Source organism: Macrobrachium nipponense, chromosome 8, assembly GCF_015104395.2.
Source record: "Macrobrachium nipponense isolate FS-2020 chromosome 8, ASM1510439v2, whole genome shotgun sequence".
Classification (NCBI taxonomy): domain Eukaryota; kingdom Metazoa; phylum Arthropoda; class Malacostraca; order Decapoda; family Palaemonidae; genus Macrobrachium; species Macrobrachium nipponense.
This window is the reverse complement of record NC_087203.1, coordinates 83,555,371-83,575,493: the sequence shown is the minus strand read 5'-3', so window position 1 is coordinate 83,575,493 and position 20,123 is coordinate 83,555,371. Positions and strand designations below refer to the sequence as shown.

General features: G+C 43.1%; 1 pseudogene; it reads left to right on the top strand.

The window, feature by feature from the left end:
- The first annotated feature begins 2,901 nt into the window (after positions 1–2,901).
- The window catches only part of LOC135222894 (uncharacterized), a 67,033-nt pseudogene continuing 49,811 nt past the window's right edge, over positions 2,902–20,123 (top strand).

Below are 20,123 nucleotides of genomic sequence, written 5' to 3'. Positions count from 1 at the left end.
TGGCTGGAAACGTCCGTCAGTCCTCTGCAGCTGTGTACCAGGGGAAGTGGGCCGTCTTCTGTGGTTTGGTGTCGTAGACGGGGTCTATCTCCTCTCAGAGCCACTCTTCAGCAGGTAGCGGATTTCCTCGTTTTTCTTCGCCAGAGAGAAGCTCCTCTCAGTCCCCACAGTCAAAGGATACAGAGCCGCCCTGGCTCTCATCCTGAAACTGGAGGGGATTGGACATCTCGAACTCGTTCGAGATCTCCTTGCTTATGAGGAGCTTCGAAAGGTCTTGCCCACCTAGGGAACTCAGGCCCCTGCGTGGGATGTGACTCTCGTCCTTAGGAGTTTGACTCGAACGCCGTTCGAGCCACTCCGAGAGTCGTCAGACAGGGATCTGACCCTCAAGACCCTCTTCTTGCTGGCCCTGGCATCGGCGAAGAGAGTAGGGGAACTTCATGGTCTTTCCTATGATGTACGACACTCCAGGGGATGGGGATCTGTGACGCTCGATTTCGTCCCGAACTTCGTTGCGAAGACTCAGAAACCGTCGGTCCCTGACGACAGGTTCGAGTCCTTCACGATTCCCTCCCTAATGGACTTCACCGATAATGATGCGGATTAGATGCTGCTTTGTCCTGTGAGGGCGCTACGGCGCTATCTGAAGAAAACTCGACACCTCAGGCTGAGTGTCGACGCCTCTTCGTTTAGCACCGGGGTAACCAAGAAAGAAGTATCCAAGAACACTCTTTCATTCTGGCTGCGTGAGGTCATCAGGAGGGCGTATGAGGGCTGATGGTAGTGACGACATCCGTACGTCCCGTTTTTTCCGAGACTCACGAAGTCAGAAGTATTGTCCCCTCGTTGGCGTTTCGTAAGAACTTCTCCGTGGCGCAGGTCCTGAAGGCAGGGGTCTGGTCTAACCAGACTACCTTTAACGTCCTTCTACCTTCGGGATATTTGCCCACAGGTCCTTGGATACCTTTTCCTTGGACCCGTGGTGGCTGCTCAACAAGTTGTGTAGCTAACCCAGACCCTCGCAGGCTGAAACAGCATCGAGTCCTGGTGTGACTGTGTGGATGGATGTGTGAGTGAGTGAGTGACTGGCTCCCTCTTTCTCATCTATTCCTCCTCCCTCTACCTGTGGGCAGAGGGGCCACGGTTCGTCACTACGTGGATGAGAACGAGATGCAGGTGAGCTATATGACAGAGCCCCATCCTATCCCTTTCACTAGGATAGGAGCAGAATATCCACCACTTCCTCCTACAAGGGGGGGGAAGTGGATGCCTACAAGAGTCAACCCATGACTTTATATTTGCTCCTGTACAGGAACAAGTTCTTACATTGCTGGTACGAAGAGATACGCTTGCCTCTCTCTTAGTACTCGGTCCAGAGGTCTGACCATTGATCCTGCGGTGCACACCCCGATCAATCGGACAGAGGCTTGGATCCCTCCCTCGCTCTTACGACCAGGGAGACTTCCAAGGTTGGGCGAACACCAGTCTGCTCACAAAAGACTCAGCTCCCCCCCCCCCCCCCAGATTCCTCCACCAAGAAGTGAGTCTTCCTATTGTAAAAGGACCGAAGGTTTGTATGCCGTGTCGGAACAAATGACAATTTGTCCAAAATTGCATTTTTCCTAACTATACAAAACCTGAGGTCCTTTTACACATAGCCCCACCTCATGCCACCCCTCACTCTGCAGTTTTTGCTTGGGCCAAAAGCAAAGTGATTTGTTTACCTCCCAGGTCGCGCGCGCGCGCCTGTCGGACAAGCAGTTAACTACCGAACCCCTTGTTCGAAAGCTTACAACCTATCCAGCTGCCGCTAGTACCTTCCTATTGTAAAAGGACCTCAGGTTTGTATAGTTAGGAAAAATGCAATTTTGGACAAATTGTCATTTGCTGGGACAAAAAGAAAGTATCAGAGAATGTGCTATACGAGGCATGTGGTAAAATAAAGGGAACTCCTCATATGAGGGTGCATGTCCTTTTCTAAGGTTGAAGAAGGGTGAATGTTTCAACCTCAATATGGCAACTACCAAAAACAAAGCAGGTATTAATTTTTTTGTATTAATTTTTTTTTGTATATTGGAATTTATTTCTCTATCATGTTTTAATTTAGGCTGCTTAAGAAAAACTATTAACCTTAGTCTATCATAGCAAAATATTGCAGGCAGTAGGTTTATACTTCTACCCATAATCTAGGTTAGGTTAAGGATTCACAGCTGAAACAAAATTAAAGCGGTCTTGGTTAATGGCGATCTGGTTTTGTGGCACGAGACAGTGATTCATGGTGCCATAGCAGGCCAAGTTTCTGTTAATGGCGCCTTAAGGTGCTGACAACAGAGTTATGGCGTCATAACATACATAAAGGTGCCCATTAACCGGTTTTCGGTACCATTAACCGAAAATTGGCACCATAAGTATCTGAGTTTCGGTTAGTGGCGGTTTTCGCTTATCAGCACCCCGCCGAGAATAGAACCCTTGCTGATAACCAGGGACTGCCTGTATTTGGTTTTTGAAAGTTTATATGTATGTATACAGTACTTCTATAAGTACTTTTTTTTACATCCACTATAGTAGATGTAAAATAACAACATATTTAATAACAACATATTTACTTGCATTAAGAGGTACTATTACCTTTTAATAGTTATGTCTTGTTAACAAGTTCTTTTTGTCGCCCAGGCATTTATTTATAACAACTAACTTTTGTGATTTATGTTACCATACAGTAAATTTCTTTGACAGGTGTAACATATTTTAGTAATATAATTACGTATGCTTGGAATGATCAATATCAAGTACATAATATCTCAAAAAAGATTTTGTAAGTCTTGAAATTCTTAGTTGTGTGTACAGTAAAACTATTTGATTATGGTTATAAATGAATGCAAAATCTCCTTTACAGGTAAAACAATGTTATGACACTGCATCATGAACCTCCCTTTGATGCGGCGTGGCTTATCACCAGAGGGTCGCAAAATACGAGAAAAACATCAAGGTTCCCTTACAATAGGGATTCAGGGCATTACAGTCCATCCTGCAGAAAGAAGTAAGCAAGATGCCTTATATTCAATCAGTGAAGATTTCCAGAATCCCAGTAGGTAGGGTTAATGTTCCATTTTGAAATTGCATGCCTTCTACAGTTCATAAGCTGTAAGTATTTTAATTATGCTTTCTTGAGGTTGGATTCCAAGTTGATGAAGCTACTGTTTTGGTACCAACCAAGGTGGTTGAGTAAGATTGAGTTGCCCAAGAGAGGGGAGGTAATCCCTTCACTCATAGTAGTATGTGGAAGACTAAAGTCAAAGTTCAAGGGACCTCTTTGTAAACGGAAGGGTACAGTTCTGGATGTATGAGGTAGGGAGAAAAAAACCCAAGTTTTCCTTAGTTTTGATGGGCGTTTGTTTGGAGGAAATATAGCAACAATGATTTATCCTACATATGCAACTGTTCTATACACACCATCCTCATAGCGGGGTGGTGCACTGGAAGTATATAACACTCAAGGTTGTTTACAGCATCCCTCAACCCCTAGCTAAACCCACTTTTGTTCATGAAACTTACCTGTCAGATATATATATAGCTGTATTTTCCAAAGTCCGACAGAAATTAAAAAACTTACGACACACGTAGTGGGAGTCAGGTGGTTAGTACCCATTCCTGCCGCTGGGAGGCAGGTATCAGGAACCATTCCCATTTTCTATTCATAATTTTTCTGTCGCCGGTGTTGTAAACACAGTTTTCAGCACCTCCGTCTTGAATTTAGGAAACGTGGCTACTATAAGTACCCTTTTTGATTTTTTGGTATCTTGACTTTTGGATCGGTGGCTAGGCACACGTTAATTGTGGATTTGATTGATTTTGGCTTGATTTCTCTTTAAATAAGATGTCTGGTTCTAGTTCGGCTAGCGCCAGGTTTTGTACCAAGAGTGATTGTCGAGGTAGGCTACTGAAAGCATCAGTAGACCCTCATACTTTGTGTAAGAGTTGCAGGGAGCATGATTGTATGTATGAAAGTCGCTGCAAGGAATGTGAGAGTCTTTCTGATTCTGGATGGAGATGTATGAGTCCTATCTTCATAAGCTTGAACGGGATAGGTTAAGGAGGTCTTCCTCCAGGAGCGTTTCAGGTAAACGTCAGGAAGTTCATGTTTCTCCTACTAACCCTCCTTTAATCACTACTCCTAACCCTGTAGTGTTGCCTTCGGGCCCTGAAACAGTGTCTGTGGAGGGTAACCTACCCTTACGCTTATCTTAGTCGATTCGTAATTTAGAATCCAAAGTGCTCGCCTTAGAAGGCAAAAGTGAAGGTGCAAAGTGCAGTGACAGTGCTCCTTCGTTTGTGGAGGGTGCGTCAGATCGGCCCCATTTCGCCTCTAGGCCTAGACCGCTGCCGGACTCCCAGGTTTCAGGGAGTAGGGCATGTTGGAAAGCCGCAAGAGGGTTACGGGGAACGCCCGCCGATCTGACGTGCCTTCGGCAGTTTCTGTGACGCTACCCAGACTGCCCAGGAGCGTGCGCGTGCACGTCTCCTGAAAGAGTGTTTCTCTTCTTCAGAGTCTTCCTCCCCGCACAAGGGGTGGAGCCAGTCTGTTTCACGCCCGCTGAAAAGGAGCGTTGGTGATCGTGACGCTTCACGTCCAGTTTTTGCTCTCGAGCGGCGATCTTCGCCTGAGAGTATGTTCGCAGCCTTCCCGCCACAGAAGAAACGTAAGGAGTCATCGGATGATGACTTTGTTGAGCGCCCCAGTCGCTCCCGAGCGCGTTCAACGGCAGTTCCTGGGAGAAGGAAGAAGGCGTCCCCTCGCCTCTCGCCTTCTCACAGGATCAGCCCGTCACCTGACAAGGAATCCTCTCCTACTGAGAAGATCCTGCGCTCTTTGCAGCAACAACTTGCTGATGCTCTTTCTAAGAGAGGGACGCAACCACGTCCCAGGAGAAACGGATGGACCGTCTTCCTGTGAAGAGATCTAGAAGGTCTCCCTCTCCTTCTCCTCGCTCGTCTATCTCTCCACTTTCTTCGCCTGCTAGAGTTCGTGCGACTCCCCAGCGGCTCTCTAGAGGACGTGAAGAGGAGTTACACGCTCTGCGCATGAAGCGGTATTACCCGCTCGTAAACTTGCGGTGCGAGATCTCGATGTTTGCATGGACGCTTCGGTGCAAGTTCAGGATCTTGACGCTCGGTCGGAAGCCAAGCGAGCGCCGGTGGCTTCTAAGAGTGCACCGGCGGAAGCGGAGCGCGCGCGAGATGTTAAGCGCGCTTTAGTGAATGTCATACGCACGCCAGTGGACGCCAAGCGTGCGCCAGCGGACGCCAGCAGCGCGCGAGTGGACGCCAATCCCGCGCTAGTAGCAGCCAGGCGAGCGCCAGTGGACGCCAGGTGTGCGCCAGTGGACGCCAGGTGTGCGCCAGCGGACGCTCGGGTGGACGAGGATGTGGATTTTCGTCGTCACCCACCTGTTTTTTATGAGACTTTGCAAGTTACTTCGGGTCTTAGAGAGACAACCGGAGTTTCTATTAAGGAGTCAGCTTTGCCTTCCACTTCACAGCAACGCTCCTCTTGGAAACTTAGACCAGATAGTCTTAGTTCAGCCTACTTCCTCCGACTTCACTTGTGTCGGAAGCAGAGGTTAGCGACGCTTCGGTTGATGTTGATGATGAGAAACCTTTGGCGGCGGTCTATTCTGACTACATACCAGGTATTGACCCGCCTTCTTCAATCGGAGTTTGGAGATACTTTCATCCGGAAGCTCTCCTCCCTCGCAACTTTCTTCTTCCAAGATCAACAAGGTCTCGGCATTTATTGTCAGAATGAAGAAGTCCCTTTCGACTAAGAGGGCTCTTCATAAAGTCCATGACTGGATGGAGAAAAGGAAGTCTCAGGGAAAGACTTCTTTTGCCCTGCCACCTTCGAGACTTAGTGGGAAAGCTGGCATTTGGTACGAGACAGGAGAAGACGTAGGTATTAGACTTCCCTCGTCAGCTCAAGGAGACTTCGCAAGCATTGTGGTGATGCTCGAGGAGGTCTCACCTGTCCTCTTCGAAAGTTTCCTGGTCTACTACGGAAAAGGACCACCACCTTAAGGCCTCTTTCGGACGTTAGAGGTCTTTAACTTTCTAGATTGGTGTCTGGGAGTTCTGGATGCCAAGTCTAGGAGTTCCGACTCGATAGTCTGGGGGAGCTGTCCAGCGTAATGTCGTGTATGGACAAGGCCGTCAGAGATGGTTCGGAGGAGCTACAGCTCACTTTTGCACAGGGCTCTTGAAGAAGAGATCCCTGTTTTGCAATTTTACAGCTAAATCTGTCTCTCCGTCACAAAAGGCAGATTTGCTCTTCGCTCCTTTTTCGGATCATCTCTTCCCCCAGGCTATGGTAAAAGACATTGCTACCAGCCTACAGGAGAAGGCCACGCAAGATCTCCTCGCACAATCTTCAAGGAGACCTGCGGTTCCTTCGTCCTCGGGAGTTTCGATTCTCAAGAAATCGAAGCCCTTTCGAGGTAGTTCTTCCTCGAGACCAGCCCCTCGAGGAAGAGGCACTTCCAGAGGCAGAGCCACTGCGCTTGCCAAGAACAAGAAGTGAAACAGAAGTCCTTCAATCACCGGTTGGAGCCAGGCTTCAGCTTTTTTCGCAAGCCTGGGAGAGAGAGGTGCGGACAAATGGTCCTTGGACATCTTAAAGAAGGGTTACCGGATCCCGTTCCTGAAACCACCCCCGCTGTCTACGACACCCAGGGACATGTCACCTTCTTATTGGGGAGAAAAGCAACAAGTGCTTTACGATCTGCTAGATCAGATGATCGTGAAACACGCCGTAGAACAGGTCTCCGACTTGAATTCCCCCGGATTTTACAACAGACTGTTTCTGGTGCCAAAGCAGGCGGGGGAATGGCGACCGGTACTCGATGTCAGCAACCTGAACCTCTTTGTCATCAAGCAGAGGTTCAAGATGGAGACACCTCAGTCAGTGATGAGAGCCTTAAGACCGGGGGATTGGATGGCTTCACTAGATCTCCAGGACGCGTATTTCCACGTCCCCATCCACCCCCAGTCCAGGAAATACCTGCGGTTTGTCCTGAAAGGAAAAGTGTTTCAATTCAGGGCTCTCTGCTTCGGACTCAGCAACTGCTCCGAATGGTATTCACCCTACTGATGAAGAACATTGCGAGGTGGCTTCATCTTTCCAAAGTCAGGATCTCTCTCTACCTGGACGACTGGCTCGTACGAGCCTCCTTGAAAAGACCGGTGTCTGGAGACCTTCACACGACCTTGTCGTTAACGAAGTTCCTGGGGCTTCTGGTGAACCTCGAGAAGTCACATCTGACCCCTTCTCAGTCTTTAGTCTATCTGGGGATTCAGATGGACTCAGGTGGCTTTTCGGGCTTTTCCGTCCCAGGGGCGACAACTAGATTGCCTAAGCAAAGTGTCAACCTTTCTGGGGAAAGAATCATGCTCGGTGAGGGAATGGATGAGTCTGCTGGGGACCATTTCCTCACTGGAGAAGTTTGTTTCCCTAGGGAGGTTGCACCTCAGACCTCTTCAATTCTTCCTGTCGGACAATTGGAAGCACCAAAACAATTTGGAATCGATTCTGGTGTTATGGGAAGAGGTAAAGGAACATCTAAGATGGTGGAGACCGACCCCTTTGAAGCTCAGCAGAGGGTCTTTCCCTCAAGCTTCAGAGGCCCCTCCCGACCTAGTGTTGTTTTCCGACGCGTCTTCCCCGGGGTGGGGAGCAACCACTGGGGGGGGAGGAAGTGTCAGGCACCTGGAGAGGGAACAGGTGTCCTGGCACATAAACCTCAAGGAGCTGGCAGCAGTTCATCTGGCGCTCCAGTTCTTTCAGGACGAAGTCTCCGGCAATGTGGTGTAGATCAACTCGGACAACACCACAGCCCTGGCATACCTCAAGAAACAGGGAGGAACCCACTCTCGATCCCTGTTCTTCCTTGCAAAAGAGATCCTGTTATGGGCGAAGGCACACGAGCGTACTCTATCCTGACGAGATTCGTATCAGGAGTAGAAGACGTCCATGCAAGATCTGCTCAGTCGACAAGGTCAACTTCTGCCGACGGAGTGGACCCTTCATCTGGAAGTATGCCAGAGGTTTTGGTGGAAGTTATGGGGATGTCCTCTCGTAGACATCTTCGCAACTTCAGGACAACGAGACTCCTGCTGTACTGCTCACCAGTTCTAGACCCAGGAGCAGTAGCAGTAGATGCCCTTCTTTGGGACGGACGGGACTAGACATATATGCCTTTCCCCCGTTCAAGATCCTAGGGGAAGTAATAATGGAAATTCGCGGCATAAGAGGGAGCGAGGATGACTCTCATCGCCCCCTTCTGGCCAGCGACCGACTGGTTCACAGAGGTCATGTCTTTTCCAGTAGACTTTCCGAGGACTCTCGCCTCCAAGGATAGATCTACTCAAACAGCCCCACTTCGAGAGGTATCACAAAAACCTCCCCGCTCTGAGTCTGACTGCGTTCAGACTATCCAGAAGTTGGCCAGAGCGAGGGGTTTTTCAAAGACCTGTGGCTAAAGCTATCGCAACGGCAAGGAGACCTTCTTCTATTGCCGTATACCAATCCAAGTGGGCTGTTTTTCGGAGCTGGTGCAGGAAGAAAGGCATTTCCTCCACCTCTACCTCTGTGAGCCAGATCGCAGACTTCCTTCTCTACTTGAGGAATGAAGTTCGCTTAGCGGTGCCTATGATAAAAGGCTACAGAAGTGTGCTTTCTGTAGTCTTTAGGCATAGAGGGCTGGACTTAGCCAATAACAGAGACCTTCATGATCTCCTGAAGTCTTTCGAGACTTCGAAAGTATCTCAACCAAGAGTTCCTTCTTGGAACTTCAGACATCGTTCTAAAGTTTTTGATGTCCTGTGATTTTGAACCGCTCAACTTAGCTTCGCTTAGAAACCTTACAATGAAGACACTTTTTCTAACTGCTCTGGCGACGGCGAAGAGAGTTAGTGAGATCCAGGCAATAAGCAAGCATGTTGGGTTTAAGAACTCTGATGCCGTTTGTTCTTTAAGCCCTATGTTCTTAGCAAAGAACGAAAATCCTTCCAACCCCTTGGCCCAAGACATTTGAAATCAAGGGTTTGACAGAGATCGTGGGTAGTGAGCCAGAGAAAGTCCTGTGCCCTGTCAGGGCTCTCAAATTCTATTTAGACAGAACGAAGGACTGTAGATGACCTTCGGGCAACTTGTGGTGCTCTGTTAAGAAGCCTGATCTTCCCATGTCAAAGAACGCGCTTTCTTTCTTCTTGAGAGACACCATTAAGGAAGCTCATTACACATGTAGTGATGGTGACATGAAGCTTTTAAAAGTGAATGCCCACGAGGTGAGGGCTATTTCGACCTCGATAGCCTTTCACAGAATATGGCACTCAGTGACATTTTGAGTGCCACCATATTGGTCGGAGCAACTCGGTGTTCGCTTCACACTACCTGCGGGAGGTGAAAGCGACATACGAACATTGCTCGTCGCTTGGGCCATACGTCGCTGCAGACACTGTTTTGGGGGCAGGAGATAGCACTCATCCTTTCCTTTAGTGGTTAGGTGAGCTTTTAATTGTGTGTGTTTTTTGGTTGTGGGGTCGACCACCCGAGGCGGATCTCCCTTCTTTAGTCTAGTTTAGTGGGATACCTTTGGTAGACTAGGCCAGGTGGTTTTTACTTCGTTGCCCCTCATGTAGGTCAATTGGTCTAGTCACATCGTGGTCACGCTCCCGTTGACAGATCATCTTGAGTGCACCAGCTTATAGGTCTCTACCTCGCTGGCAACTCTAGTAGCACAAGCAAGACTTACGTGGCAGTAACCCACGAAGCCAGCTATGCTAACAGGTAAGGAACAAGATATCAATTATCTGCATGTATATGTTTCCTAAAATTCTATTCTGTCTCTTCCCACCACCAAAGGTGTGATTCAGCTATATATATATCTGACAGGTAAGTTTCATGAACAAAATGATATTGTAATGATACAATAAAGTTTGTTCATACTTACCTGGCAGATATATATAATTTAAGTACCCACCCACCTCCCCTCAGGAGACAGTGGAAATAAAATTATGAATAGAAAATGGGAATGGTTCCTGATACCCGCCTCCCAGCGGTGGGAATGGGTACTAACCACCTGACTCCCACTACGTGTGTCGTAAGTTTTTTAATTTCTGTCGGACTTCGGAAAATACGCTATATATATACTGCCAGGTAAGTATGAACAAAACTTTATTGTATCATTACAATATCATTTTTATATAGGGTAAGTAACTTACTAAGTAACTACGTAGCTATAAGTTTCTACTCTATCAGCAGTTCAAAATTTGAAAATTTGTGGTAGCATTTTTTTTGTGTAGGTAATTAGTCTCCAGCCACATGCGGGTAAGAGTAGGTACAACAGTGCTGGATTGACCAGTTTGACTCAGTGTGTCAGATTCTAGCTTTTCTTGTACATATTAGGTATACATATTGCAGCAAAGGCTGTAAGACTAGACTTACTTCCTGTAAGTATGACTTGCACACATGTTCCAATTGCAGAGGGCAGATTTGCTTGTTCTAACTAAAATGTGACAAATGCAAAGACTGGGATCAGGGGAATAGTTTTAGATGTGGATGTTAGGATTGTGAGAATATGGATGATTTAAGTGATTTTAATTTTGTAGTGAAGAATATCTTGGGGAAGAGAAGTGTCTTTGCGGATATGAAGTCCAGATTAGTAGGGGGATATAAATCCCAAATATCTGCCAAAAGTGTTGGTTGTAAAGAGTAAAGAAGGGGAAGATTCTTTGTTTGAAAGTACAGGCAGTCCCCGGGTTATTACAGTCTCGGCTTAAGACGTTCCGAGGTTAAGGCGCTTTTCAATCGTATTCATCAGAATCTGGCAGATGAAATATGACACCAAAAATGCAAAATAATCAATATTTGAAGGTTTTTTTTATGAAAAATGCAATAAGAATGCAGTTTACATAGTTTTCAGTACACCAAAAGCATTAAAAGTAAGGTTTTCTTAGGATTTTTGATGATGTTCCGGCTTACGACACGTCTCGAGAATGGAACCCCCGTCGTAACCTGGGGACTGCCTGTATGTGGTTTGGATTGAAAGATATAGCAAATGTATGGATAGAAAGCAAGAGTGCCTGCTAGGATGAATGATCTCCAAAGAGAAGTGATAGATGAAGTTTGTAAGAGGCCTGGATGTTAGGGTTGAAGAATGTGAGCTAGCATAAGAAGGAGTTGGAAGTGATGATGTGTCTGGGAGTGGCTCTATTCCAAGAGGTGCTGATTGCAGTAAGTAAGAAGTATAAAGTGGTGGTGTATGTGCACCTTGGTGGTGAAAACCCATAGTATATCATAAAGAAGGAAGAAAAAGGGGTGACAGTATGTTGCACTTGCAGAGTTTAAGTGGGGTGCACTGTAACTGGGTTGTTGATAATGAATTATGAAAAGGAGTGTGTAGAGGAAGAAAGCATTAGGGAAGCAGAACCCTCTGTGCAGTTAGTAGTTGATAATCAAGGGGAAGAGGAAAAAGAAGTTTGTTTGGTAAATGAGACCGAGGTGTATCAGTGTGAAGATGATAGAAGTGATAAAACGACAGCAGGAGCTAGCGTAAACCATGGTCAGTATTGTGGATTATTAGATACGGGGGCACAGATTTCTTTAGTAAGTGCACAAATTGTTAGAAATATAGAAAGTATGAGTCGCAGTGTTGAAAGACGAATTGTAAATATCCTATAAGAGGGATAACAGGAAGATTTCGCGATGGGGAGAGGTAAAGTTGAAAGTTAAAGTAGGAAAATTGGAGGTAGAGTTTAAGTTTGTGGTGTTAGGAAACAAACAAATGTTTTGTTGTTTTCTGTTTGGAATAAATAATTTTTAAGAATGAATAAGTTGACTGTGGATATGGAAAGGGTTATTGTTTGAAGGAGGTGTTAGTAGTAGCCAAAATACAGGATGAGTTGGTCTGTATGGCTAAGTTTGTGGGATTACGTAGTTAGTATGAGTCGAGGTGAAAATGACGATGTGGTAGAAGTCAGTGAGACTGATAGTAAGTTGCTAACTTTGGAGGATATAGAAAGAATGCAGTGAAGATGTTTTTCTGTTAGTAAGTTGAGGGCTTGTGTGAGAGAGGGAATACCATTAAGATTATACCCTGTAGTCTCAAGAAGTTTGCTATGTTTATCTTGTGTAAAGGTGTAGTCTTCTTTTCAAGAGAGTGGTTGGGTGAGTGGACGCATGTGCCTGTTTTTTTGAAAAGTTGTGCCATAGGATTCGTAAGTTAGTACACAAGTTTTGGTGAGCAGTAGGGGAGATAGAGGCAGAATAGTAATACAAGAATGAAGAGGCTCCATTATAAAACAGGTGGAAAAGTTTAAATACTTAGGATCTACCTTAAGCCAAGAGGGAGGAAAGTGGAGAGAGGTAGCTGGAGTAGATTGTGATATGAAAATGTCAATCAAGCTAAAAGTCAAGATCTACAGGATAGTAATAAGACCAGTGTTAATGTATCAATCAGAAACATGGGCTCTAAGAAGGAATGAGGAAGCAATGTTTGAGAGAACAGAGATGATATTGCTGAGGTGGGTTATGAGAATATCACTGCTTGAGAGATTGGAAAATGACAAAATAAGAAGGGCAGGGAGGCTTAGTAAAGATTACAGAGGTGATAACAGATGCATGATTGAGATGGTATGGGCATGTTTTGAGGATGGATGATGAGGAGGGAGTGAAGAGGGCTTGAGAGGAGCCTGTTAGAGGAAGAAGATCAAGATGGTGACAGAGAATTAGATGGTGAGTTAAAGTGAAGGAAGATATGGAGAGAAAAGGCTTGGTGGAGGATGATGCCTTTGATAGAAGGCAGTGGAGAAAGAACATCAGACAACCAACCCCTTAATGCAGGGATAACGGTGGGAAAGAAGATGATCAAGAACAAAACTGTAAACCTGTTTACTTTTGTATGTATCTGCATTGTTGCTGCTTGAAACTCAGTCATCAGGATCAGATCCTAGGCACAGAGTGGTCCCTTCACCAAGTGGAGCAGACAAGCTTTTCCAGGTTTGGGGGAGACCCATGCTGGAGCTTTTTGTGACTCGCTTCAACAGGAAGCTGGTGATATTCTGTTCAGTAGTCCCAGATCATTAGCATTAGCAGAGGACGTGGTAGCCCCTCTGTGGCCTCAGGTGGAATGGTTCACGGATCTGCTGTCGTTGTTGTCAGAGGTTCCTAGGGAGATTCCCCCTTGGCGACATCTCCTGTGTAAGCCCCACACGGAAAAGTTCCACCAGTCAGTAGAATCTCTGTCTCTTAACGGTTGGAGGCTATCAAGTATCTCCTCTGAGCGAGAGGCTTTTCTCAGAGAACAGCAGGGCATATGTCCAGCAGTCTCAGAAAGTTGACCTCCACGGTTTACCAAGGCAAATGGGCGATCTACTGTGATTGGTGTCATAAACAGGGTTTTTCTCCACTTGCAACCTCTATTCACTGAATAACAGACTTTTTAACCTTCCTCAGAGACGAGAAACGTTTGTCTGTTTCTGCCATTAGAGGCTACAGGGCTGCCCTGAGTTTGGTGTTATGCCTTAGAGGTATCGACATCTTTTCTTCCTGGGAACTTTCCTTGCTAGTTAAGGGGTTTGAGCAGTCGAGTCCTAGAGAGCTCAAGCCTCCGACGTGGGATGTTTCCTTGGTTCTCAAGAGCTTCACTAAGAGTCCATATGAGCCCTTGCGTTGCTCATCAGACAGGAACTTGACGCTCAAGACAGTTTTCCTTCTGGCCTTGGCATCTTCCAAGAGGGTATGGAGAGCTCCACGGTCTGAGCTATGAGGTGAAGCACAACAGGGGTTGGGGGTCAGTGTCCTTCGAATTTGTCCCAGAATTCGTGGCCAAGACCCAAAATCCCCCTGTGCACGATGACAGGTTCACTTTGTTTTCCATTCCATTACTGAATGACTTTGTGGGTGGTGATGCTCAAGAGCTTTTGTTGTGCCCTGTCTGGGCACTGCGTTGCTATCTTAAGGGGGCCGGCCGGAACTCCTATATATGGTGGTATAGGGCGAAAATGTAAAGTCCATGAAAAATTCATGGAGCTTCACATGGCAATTGAGAATACGCATACGAAATATTTCGTCAAAATTCCTCTTACTTTCGTAGTTACAGGGTAATTAGTAAACTTAACTCAATAAGCCTAAAACATTCATCCGTTACAAGAATGCAATATTTCTTCTGTTATCGTAAATTTTGATAATTATTGGCAAAGAAATTGTGAGAAATGGCATCTGTAGAGATTCCGTGGCTCGCAGAAGCGAGTGTCTGGTTCAATCATGAATCAGTACGACCACAGACTTCAAGTAGATTACACGTTCGAGTTTTACCTCGTGACATTCGCTTGCTTTTACGTATGTTTATGTATGTTCCGGCAAGAAGTTCATCATGCCAGTGAGGAAAAGACAAGGAAAACATCTCGCTAACATACAGACAAAGAAAAATCGCTCAAGTATTATTACAGAATATCATAATATACGCGTAGTTAGTGAAGAGAGAGGGAGGGTTGCCTAGTAACGCCCCTTCTTGCCTGACAGCACACGTCACACTGTGCCCAAGGCTAACGATCTTTGAGCAAAGAGATCTTCATTTATGATAAATAACATAGTTTTGGTTTTTTAAATACCCAAAATGGAATATGTAATTCATAATAATCATGATTTATTAAATTGTCTTTGTAAAAAGAGAGTACACCTTCGAGTTTCACCTCTGACATTCTCTTGCATTTACGTTTGTTTATCTTTGTTCGGCAAGAATGTCATAATGCCAAAGAGGAAAATACAAGGAAAACATCTTGCTAACATACAGAAGAAAATTCGCTGTAATAAGCCGAGTTAGTGAAGGGGAGAGAGGGGGTTACATAGGAAGGAGTGCCCCATCTTGCCTCAAGCAGTGCCACCAGCTACGATATGAGCAAAGGGATCATCATTTATGATTAAATTATGATAAATAAAATAGTTTTGGTTTATTAATACACAAAAAAGAAATATGCAGCCATAATAATCATTATTTATTAAACTTGGAATGCCCGTATCTCAAAACTATACTTATTGACCTTCAAAATCTATCTCCTCACTTAGTTTTAAAGCTATGACATTGGAATTTGGTATATAACTCAGAAAGACATTATAGAACAATCAAATAGAGCCCTTTTTTCCAATTTTTTTTTGTTTCGTCTTTTTTTTATAAATTTTTTTTTCTCGTGATTTATAGGGTTTATTTTTTTACCATATTGAAAAAATCATATCTAGCAAAAAAATGACTTTTAGAAAAAAAAACTCTCCATTTGATTGGAGGTCTACATCAGGTCTATATATGGAAGTAATCCCAGGTCTTAATATTAGATATCAAGAGGGAGGAGATAGAATTTGAAAAAAATGGTTATTTCAGGATAAATTGCCCTGGCGTCACAAAACCAAAGGTCAGAGGCGAAAATCATATGCGTTTGGAGATGTCCCAAGTCACCTTATTAAGTGGTATGAATGTCAAAGTCCTGTCGTTAAAAAACGGCATTAGCCGGCCGGCCCCCTTTAAAGGACTCTGCACCTTAGACCAGGCTGCCGCAGACTTTTGTTAGCACTTGGCCGTACGAAAAAAAGAGTTGTTTAAGAATACTATCTCCTTTTGGATATGGGAAGCCATCAGACAGGCATACTTGACTCTTGATGATTACACCACCACGTCTGTGCAGGCTAGAGCGCATGATGTTAGGGGTATTGGTCCCTCTCTGGCTTTCTAAAAGAACTTGGCTGTAAATAGAGTGGAGAGCGCTGGTACTTGGTTATGCCAATCCACTTTCACCTCTTTCTATCTTAAGGTTGCTGCCCACAGATCTGCGGACACGTTTTCCCTGGGTCCTGTGGTGGCTGCCCAACAGGTTGTGTAACTCATAGTTGCCCTTAACAGGGCATTTTTGTATCTTAACTAAGATGATTGTGTGGATGAGAGAATGAGTGAGTTGGCTGGTCTCCTTCTTTCTCTTGTACCTTTCCTTCTTCCTTCGGGCGCGTAAAGGAATAGACACGTCATTCGCTCGCTGGACTGGTCTGATTCAGGTGTGTAAGGTAGTCATACTGATAGTGTGGTCGCTTGATATACAAATATCAAACCCTCCGTTCGGTAGCATATGCTCCACTCCTTGGCAAGGAGGAGTTGGGAGTAGTACAAACTGGTGTATTGGTTTGCTATTGGACAGTCAAAGTTTCTCTTTGGTTCCCTATACAATGGTTCTCCCATATATCATTGTACTTCACTCAGGGTCTGAGTGGTTAGATATCAATTTATCTAGCTTCTCAATGGGCTTCAGTCCCTCTCCAGAAGTCGTTTTGAACTAAAATTTTGTTTATTTTTTACTAAGTCATAGAATACTTATTGAGCTAGAAATTTTTTAAGTCATATAGATTACCGAAGTAGAAATTTTTTAACTGCTGCTGGCATTTGAAGACACTGGTACGAAGATTATTAATGAAATTAACAGGGGTTCAGTAACTGAAAAACAAGGTACAGTACCATGTATATTTAGAAAAGAATTCTCTTGGTAAACAGCCATAAGTTTAAATGTAATCTTTGTCTACCACATATTGCTGATTGTTTTGGAGACTTTGAAGGGGTTTTTTCATTTTGTAATCCTGATGACCACTAAAAGGAGAGTTCAGTCCTAATCAGTACCTCAGGAGATAAGAGATTGTTACTCAAATCACATGTAATTCTTCTACAACATTTGTTTCTGATTAGTAAGTTTTCAGTGGTGATTGAATATGGGAACTTGCTCATAATCAAACCTGTTACCTCAGAACCCAATCAAGTGATGGAGTACAGAAAACTTTAACTTTAATGAATCTCTTTATTTAGTAAATAATAAACATTTGAATACTGTCTTCTTGTCTGCAGCATCCAAAATTAATTTATAACTGAAAAGATTTGTAAGTATTGTGTACTCTTTTCTTCATAGGCACAAGGGGATTACAAGATATGACTTTAATGTAACAAGTCCTATTTTAAGGTATAGGTACAGTATTCGTATTAAAATATATATTTGATCTTTTGAGTCAAATATTGTCTGTACAAAAGTTTATAGAATTATTACCCCTTATCATTTATTTTGAGAATAATTTTCTTTTCATAAAGTTAGAGGGATCACTGTTTTGGAGTAAATTTCTTTTCATAATAAAGAATAAATTTCTTTTCATAAAGTTCATTTGGGATAAGTGATATTGGTTTTAATTCATGTGGTAATTCTTTTCTTTGCTTCAGTAGTAGTTAATTTTTCATTTATGACAGAGCTGATACAAGAATGTTGTGTTGCATTGTAGCAATTCAGTTTTAAGTGTGTACATGTCTGTCTCTGACTGCTGCCAAAAGGCAAATTGAAGGTGTACTGACTGGGTGGCTGGGCTTCCTCCCCTCCCATTGGTAGCTTACTTCCAATAACCACCTTGTTATTAGTTAACCGGCTGGTACCAGCTTGTGCTGAAAGTAAATCCCCATATTTAAGAACCAAAGGTTTGTATGTTATGCAAAATAAAAATTACTTTAAAAATTTGTCATATTTGAGGAATACATAGTGCAGTATTCATTTTGTAACTCAGCTCTTATGTTTCTGGATTTAATTTAGGTCAGAGTCGGCGTGATTTCATGCAAGATAATGTGAAGCGACTGCATGAAATTCAGGCACGTTGTAAAGAACGAGATAACAGCAAAAGATCTCGGCCACTGAAAGCCACTAGGGATAGCTCTGCAAGCACCAATTCATCAGTGCAACAGGTAAAATTTTGAATATTGATCATTATAAAGTCTGTATATATGGGACAATTTTAGCCATAACCTGGGATTTTTAGAAAATTTTCAACTCCATTTTCCTTATGTCTTGTATCAGCTCTAAATTTTAAGTATTCAAGCCAAGATGCAATACATATATGTACAGTCAGTCAAAAATGCTGTTGTACTTTGTGTTTCGAGAAAAGTTAATGAATTAATTTCCAAGGTATTCACTCACCACTAGGAAGGTTATTTTATATAGCTACAGTACATTAGAATTGGTACCAGAATTCTTGCCTTTTAATAATGACTTGTGAAATGCATATTGATTGCTTGCTTTTTTGGATGCAAATCATTTCACAAATATTGAAAGCCTTGCACTTGTAAAGCTAAGTATTGTCCAGTACAATTCAAAGCTTGTCAATTTTATATATAGTACTACTAACATCTTTTCACTGTTTTAAGTGCTGAATGGCTGAGAGTGCCACTGTGCTTGGCGTTAGTACCAAATTTTCATAAATCAGTCAATATTTTCCCACCACCACTATTCTTTAGAGGATTTTTACTGGTTTGCCATATTTCTGTTTTCATCAAAAGCCTTTATATGTAGTTTCCAAACATATATAAGATTCTGTTGAATTTTGTCTTTATAACATTCTCAGCTTAAAAAATAGCATTTTTTGTACAATTTCCTTCTATGAATCCAGGCTGCTCCTTCGCTACCTCTTTTGTTGTTCTTTCATCAACCTTTCAATTATTATGCTCAAAATTATGTGAGAGCTGACCTGGGATAGCTATAGTTGTTTGCAGCTCTCCAAGGTCACCATTTTCATAGGGATAGCCACAAAGAAAGATCTCCACTTTTCCTCAGGTAATTCTTTCTTTTCTCAATAAGATGAACCCTAAAGTTTTACTGCAAAAATTCTTGGCTGTTCCTTCATATGTTCAAAAGGCTCTTGTTATATTATTTCTCCATCTCTTCAACTCCTCTAACATCTCATAGGCCCGGGGTCATCAACTTTCATTATTTTTCGTATTACTTCTTATAGATTTTACCCCATGAATTTTTGTAATTTCCTTTTCAAGGATCATCTATCTTTTAATACTATTGTCTATTCATCATACTACTTTTGCTGCATTGCATGCAATCCTCATTTTCTTATGTATTTTTCTCTGCTACATTTTATTGACATCATTACGTATTAAGCCGCCATTCTACTCATCCAAGTAAGAATATCTTGTTACTTATGGCTGCTAGACTGCTCTCTCTCTCTTTGCAAGCACCTGTCCAGTTGTCTTTACCATTGCCATTACCATTTATCCTTCTGGTCTTCAGTATTCCAAGTACATTGCCATTATCATTTTATCCTTCTGGTCTTCAGTATTCCAAGTACACTGGCTACAGTTTCATATCAATCCTATGCTTTAATTCTATAGCTCCATTGATATCTTTATTTTATGAAAATTATCAACATATAGTCTTGGTGATTTTCTCGTTTGCTTATTTACTATATTTTCATAACCCCTGTTAACATGGTCACTTTCTGTGATTCCTGTGTTTCTAAAGTCTATTTGGTTCCTGTACTGATCTCTCTTCCTTGTCCATAATCATCTGTGACGATGACTGAAACAATGGATAATGTGGTAGTAATTTACTTACTTTCCATACACCACTCTCTCATTTGTTTCCCCCAAGCCTTATATTCCATGAGTCTTCTCTTCCCTTCCTTTCCTTTACCCATCTTCACATTTATATTATCTCCAATCACTACACTAAGTTCTTATGCTTTACACAGCTTTTTAATTTAATCAGTCTAGTCTTGAAAAGTACCACCATTTCTTCATCAGCATCTGCAGTTACAGTGTACTCCTTTATCATCTTCCAGTCAGTTGGATTTCCCCCAAGCCTCATCAGAATCAGTCTGATAATGTATGAAACAACCTATTTTTTTTTAAGTATTCTTTAGTGAGCTCTTAATTTAGACATATGTTCTCAGGTTATAGTGTAGACCTTGACTGATGTGTTATTTAGTCTTTAGTAAAACTCCTTATAATGCTCTTGAATGGGACTGGGTATACATTCTGTATTAATCAATAAATAGTGCAGAGATAATTTAATATAGTGACTATACACACACACGTAAAAACAAGTTTGTAAATAAGTTTAGACTTAGTATAATTAAAGGAGTTAATGTATGGAAATTTGAGAGAGAAAAACTCCAAATGCATTTCCATCTAGTTATATACTTGGTCAAAATTTTATGGTTTAGCTCATAAAACTGAAAACTCCCATTTGACACTATTAGTTTGCAGTTATTATTAATAGGG